The following is a 6,955-nucleotide window of genomic DNA, read 5'->3' as shown; positions in this document are numbered from 1 at the left end:
CCATGTTGAGAGGATACCTGCACTCTCATGTTTATCATGACACTACTTACAATAGCCAAGATATGAAACCAATCTAAATGTCAACAGATGTTTGGATAAAGAAAATGTGGTATATCTACACAATGGAATACTACTCAGCCATAAAAAAGAATGAAATTTTGCCATTCACAGCAACATGCACGAACTTAGAGAAAATTATGTTAAGTGAAATAAGCCAAGCACAGAAAGAGAAATACTGCATGTTCTCACTCACACGTGGAAACTAAAAAAGTCGATATCATGGAAGTAGAGCGGTTACTAGAGACTCATAAGGGGAGGAGATAGGGAGAGGGTGGTCAATGGATACAAAATTGTAGAGAAATAGGAAGAATAAGATCTGGTGTGCTGTCGCAATACCGGGAGACTACAGTCAACAACAAATTACTGTATAACTTCTAGTAGCTAGTTGAGAAGATGTTGAATGTTCCCAGTACAAAGCGGTGACAAATGTTTGAGGTGGTGGATATGCTAATTGCCCTGATATGATCATTGCACACTGTATAAATGTACCCAAATATCACATTGTACTCCATAAATGTATACAATTATCATGGGTCAATTAAGAAAAAAATCAATTAAAAAAAATTTTTTTTCGGAGACAGACGTAGATTAGAGGTTACCAGAAACTGGGGGAAAGGAATAATGACAAATTATTGCTTAATGAGAGTTTATGTTTAGGATGACCATAAAGTTTTGGACATAGAGAGAGGTGGTGGTCACACAGCATTGTGAATGTAATTAATTCCACACAAATGCATGTTTAAAAGTACTTAAAATGGCAAGCTTTATGTTACATATTTTACCGCAATTTAAGAAAAAAAGAATTACATGGATGTGGAAATAGACATTTGCCAGTATAGAAGGACATACATCAAAGAATAAATACACTCATTTGTACCCCGCTCATGACCTTCCTAGTAAAACTCCTTAGAACTGACCATTTGGCCAAAGATCTAGATGGATCTGGCCTAAACCTTAGTCCAATCCAGCACGTCAACAGTTCTCTCAGTCCTTTTGGTGGCTGGGATCTTTCCACTAGGGTTTTTATTGAAAGCTCAAATATACATGACTTTTTCCTAGGTCTCCCGCACAATTACTATTTTTTTCAGTTGCCTTTTTTATTATCCTTCTGAATTAATTTTGATCTTTCTTAGATCCTGTGGCTTCCTCTTTCCTAGACTTCTTTTTCATTTTATCATAGCATATTCTCAAGTAACTTTTTTCTTGAGGAGTGCTTGGGAAGTAAATTTCCAAAGTTCCCTGCGTGTCTAAGGATGTGTTTATTTTGCTGTCTCACTTGATTGATAATTTGGTGGCAGACAGAACTCTGAAGTTTAAAATAAATTTTCCTGAGAACGTTGAAACATACCTCACTGTCTTTTAGCACCCAGTGTTGCTAATAAGAACTCTGAATCCCATTTGATCCTTGGCATCAATATGCATGTTTTTTTTCTCTCTAAAAGATTTTAGAATCTTCTCATTATCCATCTTTTTTTTGTCTTTCTTGAAATTTTGTGATGATATATCTAAGTGCAGAACTTTCTTCATTCATTCTACTTGGCTCTCAGTGGGGCTTCTCATTGTGGAGAATAACGTCCCTCTTCAGCTCTGACAAAAATTATCATCATTATTTCATGATTAATTCCTCCCTCTATTTTCTCCCTTCCTGCAGGAACTCTTTCTAAGTGGGCATGGGTCTTTCCAAACTGATCATTGATAGACCATTCGAGCTTTTTTCTGTAACTTTTCATTTCACTGTGAGTTTTATTTTGTTTTGGCTTCCCAGCCTAGGAGATATACTTAACAGATTTTTTTCTAGTCTTTCTATTAAATTCTTAAATTTAGTTTAGTATTTTGGCCATTGTATCTTTAATTTCTATTTTTATTCAGGCAGCCTATCTCATAGTAATTTGTTCTTATTTTATGGATGTGATCTCTGATTGAATCTCTCTGGGGATACTCATTAGAGGGTTTGTTCTTTTTCTAATCAGTATCCTCTATTCCCTTTCCAGTATTATTTGTTTTCTTCCCAGCCTTGGGAGATAATTGTCCTCTTTGTTAATCTAAGTTCTACTCTTTCAAGTTCTGATATCTGCCCATGTTTGAGAAAGTCCAGGATGACTAAGCTGAAGTCTCCCTTGCCTCTGCCAACCTCCTGGTCGAGGAGAGGCTGACTGGGAGAACTTGGGGCAGACGTGAAATGTCCTCACGCTGCTCTACTCCAGCGCAGTGCACCAGTCCGCAGCCAGATAAGAACAGAAATTGCAACTAAGCATTTAAAAACTTTTATTGCACTTTTGACATTGCCACGATAACCAAGCGTGATAGGCCAGCTTGTATCTTGAGTATCTTTTTTAAAATTCCATTTTCTAGTAATTAATTTTTATTATATTTTACAAAAGTATCAGTCCGTAACAGATGAGAAATTTTCTTTCAAAGGGGGGAGGGGGTATGTCTTTCACTACAGATAGTTCTAGATGACGCACTGCTTCAGGCAGTGCAGGCAGGGAGAGGGTTTCGCAGGCTGCTCCTCTGCTAAATGACACGAGGAGGGGTCTCCTTGGGCTGCTGCCTCCTATTCCGCTCCTCTGAGCAAGTTTCATTAGAAATATTTCTCTGGCTTCTGCCTGGGGGAGAAGCTAAAGCCACACAATGGAGGGTTGGAAGGGGGAGGGGGAAGGAGGGAGGGGGAGGGGGAGGGGGAGGGGAGGGGGAGGGAGGGGGGAGGAGGGAGAGGGAGGGGGAGGCGGGAGGCCCGGGCTCTTCTTCCTTTGATCTCAGTTTCTGCCCATCCTTCCACGCCTGACTTGTGTTCCAACCTGACAGATTTGAGGGGTTCCACAGAGGGAGAAGGCCACCCACTGCTATGGATCAAATGTATCCTCCAAGAGTTCATATATTGGGAATTTAATCTCCGTTGTAACAGTGTTTAGAGGGTGGGAAATCCAATTATGATATTTGAAAGGTGGGGTCTCTGAGAGGTGATTGGATCGTGAAGACGGTGCCCTGAGGAATGGATTCGTCCATTCCCAGAGTAATGAGTTATCGTGGGTGTGGGTGGGCTGGAGTCTTTCTAAGGCACACAGTTGAGAGCTCTTGCTATTTCTCACCATGTGATACCCTGTGTTGCTGCAGGACTCTGTAGCAAGATTCCACCCAGAAGAAGGCCCACACCAGGTATGCCCCCTGGACTGTGGACTTTCCAGCTTCCAAAATGGTAAGAAATACATTTCATTTATTTATAAATTACCCAGTTTCAGATATTCTATTAGAAGCGACAGAAACAGGCTAATAATACACCACCTTGCTGCCGCCCTTTCCCTGTGGGATCTGAGCTGGAGCTCCCATCCACCTGCCTTCTGCCACCCAGAAATGCATCACACCTCTGAGTTGCTGTTTATCTCCTGGCACCTTTTAAAACCTATCCTCTTGCTGTTCTTTGCTGCCATTTCTGCAGGTTTTCAAAAGAGGAGGTAAATTTTGTGTTTAGTTTACCATCTTGAACCAGAAGTTCTCATTCGCCGACTTTGGGATCACCTTTACTCTGGGGTCTATATCTTACCAACACCAACACTGCCCAGTAGAAATATAAGGGTATTTTTAAAAGTTCATGGAAAGATTTCTATTAACTGTCAATTCTGTTTTTCCACGAACTTTTGATATATCCTCGCCAAATTTGTAATTTAAAATTCCATAATGGCAACACTAAAAAAGAAACAGGTGAAATTCATTTTAAAAAAAAACTTTTTTTAAAGATGACGGGTAAGGGGATCTTAACCCTTGACTTGGTGTTGTCAGCACCACGCTCAACCAGTGAGCAAACCGGCCATCTCTATATAGGATCCAAACCCGGGGCCTTGGTGTTCTCAGCATCACACTCTCCTGAGTGAGCCATGGGCTGGCCCTAGGTGAAATTCATTTTAATAATGAATTTTATTTAATCCAACTTTTCCAAAATACTATTATTTCAACATGCAATTAATATAAGAATTATTAATGAGATCTTTTGCATTCTTTTTCACGTACAAAGTCCTCAAAATCTGGTGTCTTTTACACTTATTGCACATCAACTTAGACAATAAATTTTCCTCTGAAATATTTCACCTGTATTTAGATTTCATAAAACTTACAGTTGAAAAAGATTAACATACTCAGATTGCTCCAGACATACTATAGGTTTTCCAATATCAGAATCAAGTATCAGTTTTTAGATTTAGATTAAAATTAAATAGAATTAAAAATAGTTCCTATTCACACCAGCCACTCAATTGTCAAGTGTGACTAGTGGCTGCCATATTGGACCATGTAGTTCTATGTCTTCATAAGGGCTTGGGTTACAAAGTATATGCATTTGTCCAAACTCATTTCATCATATAGTCAAAATCTGTATGTAAATTTTGCTTTTAAAAAACTCTTTAATGATATGCATGATGGAATGTTTAAGGGTGCATTGAAGTCTGCAACTTAATTTGAAATACATCAAAAAAAAAAAAAAGAAAGAAGGATCAACGGATGGATAGATGAATAGATATGGGATAAATAGCAGAACGCTTATTCTAAAATCAGGTGGTAGGGTATGAGTATTCACTATACAATATTTCTAACTCTTTTGAATGTTTAAAATGTTTAATAAAATGTTAAAGGGAAAAAGAGACATGTCTCAATAAACTATACTTGCATGCAATCCCATCAATAAAACTCTAAAACATAATATTGAATGAAAGAGGCCAGACTCAAAAGAGAATCCATGCATGCTTCTATTTACATAAAGTGACTAACAGGCAAAAGTGATCTGTGCTGTCAGCATGTTGGTTACTCTAGGTGGTGGAGTGACTGGAAGGGGCCACCAGGAAGATTTCCGGGAGCAGATGAAGTTCTATATTTTGATAGGACAGAATCTGGGCGTGGTTCCCATGGTTGTATCCACTTCGTGAAAATCCATCAAACCGGTTGCAGAATCTGTGAACTTTACTGTATGCATATCTCAATAAACAGTTTTTGTTGTTTTAAGGCATGCTTACCTTCCACACCTTGCGTGAGGGAAACCAGAGCTCTCCTTTAAAATTGCATTGCCTGATTTAAAGGTTTTAGGTAATGCAAACGGACCCTGGTGGGCAATGAGATGCATCATTGGGGATTGAGGACTTGGATGCTGTGGGCCTTGGTATTTATTTTAGGAAATTTCTCTCTTTGCAGTTCTTGATTACATTTCTGAACAAGCTATGCAGAAAGCAAACTCGTGTCTTTCCAAGTCCTTAGCCTGAGTGCATTGGTATAACCACGCTCTTCAACACTGCCAAGATTTCAAATTCTACTGTGCTCAGACCACAATCCCATTTTTTATTTATCTTCTTGCTTAGTTTAATTTATTGAATGCCTTCCCCTCTAAGAGCGCAAGGAACTTTTCCCAGAACACTCAAAACATGAAACAGAAGGGTACACTCTCCAGCTGTAATAGGGGAGATCAAAACAGGGGAAAAAAGGAGAGAAGAGAATGGTAAACTGAGGCAGAGTAGAATGAAAGGTTCGGGGGGCTGGGGAAATGGGGGAAAGGCGCAGTGGCAAATCTGCATCAGGAAGACTAGAACCCAAGATTCTCCGGATGTGTCTGGTTCATCCAGATTTTTGAGTTCACAATTCAGGTAAACCCTTGACTCCATGAGTCCAGTACTTGTGAAAGAGCAACACACCCAGGCCTACTGCTGTGGCCTTTTGGGGTAAATTATTAAAACGACATCCAGAAATCACAATTTCTCTTGAAAGTATTGTTCTCCAGAACTTTGGGAGCACAGCTGGGGTGGGCATTTTGAGGCCCAAGGCAGTGGGGGTGAAGAAGGTTCTTGGAGGGGTGCTGACCACCGGGCAAGCCCCAGGAAGCTTCCAGAACCATGACTATGGGAAGGACGAGGCTGCAGGATTCAGTTGCTTCCCATTCCTTTGAGAGAATCCCATCCCCCACCTTGCAATGACAGGGTCTGGAATTTCTTCAAAACGTGACCAATTCATCTAAACGGACCACTGCCTAAACCTCCCAAGTCAGAGCCCTGGAGAACCCGGAAAGGAGACATCCTGCTCTTAAAGCCACCCCTCGACTCCCCTGAGGTTCTTTGAATGGGACGGACTTGGGGTCAGAGCTGGGTGGGGGCTGATGACCCAGGCTGGGTCCGGCCTCATCCCACCTGGCGCGAGTGGCCTGGCCCCCTGTGGCCCGCCTTGGTCTCCCACGCTGGTCCATCGATCTACCGTCCCTGGAGCGCCCCCCCACCAGGGCGCACCCCCAGCCTCACCTCATTACCGCCCTCCTCCCAAAGCCTCGGAGCAGAACTCCGCCCTTCCCCCCCTCCTTATCTCTTTTTCTAACCTTTTGCATTTTTTTAGTCTCATTTCCTGTCGGGTTTTGCATTTCCCTCCCCTGCCCCTCCCAGCTTATGACACACTTTCTCTCCTTTTTTCTCTCTTTCGCCTCCCCTGGCCTCCGGACTCCCCGCCCGGTCCGCGCGCAGCCTCCTCCCGGCCCTGCAGACCCCGGGCGGGCGGCGCCCCTCGGCCGAGGGGACGGAGGGCCCGGAGCCAGGAGAAAGACGGCGGCCTGCGTGGAGGAGGCGCCGCACGGGGCCGGCGGAGCATGAGCGGCCCAGGTAGGCGCGGCGGATTTGTGAGGGGTTGGTGGTGGTGGAGGGGAGTCCGAGGTGGGGAGCTCGGGGGCAAGACGCGAGAGGAGACGCGGCAGGGGGTTGGGGGGACATCGGTGGCGATGACGCGGCGGGGCGTGGGGGATGGGAGGGGCTCTCGACTCGTCCCCGCTGCTGGGGCCCCATCCTCCTCTCACCATCTCTCACTCTCCTCCCCCCCCCGCTTTTCCCTTCCAAACCTTTCTGTTTCTCACTTTCCATTTCCCTGTATCTCTCCTCTGGGT

This window comes from Cynocephalus volans, chromosome 3, assembly GCF_027409185.1.
Source record: "Cynocephalus volans isolate mCynVol1 chromosome 3, mCynVol1.pri, whole genome shotgun sequence".
NCBI lineage: Eukaryota > Metazoa > Chordata > Mammalia > Dermoptera > Cynocephalidae > Cynocephalus > Cynocephalus volans.
The sequence above is the reverse complement of the archived record's forward strand: the minus strand, read 5'-3'. Positions refer to the sequence as shown.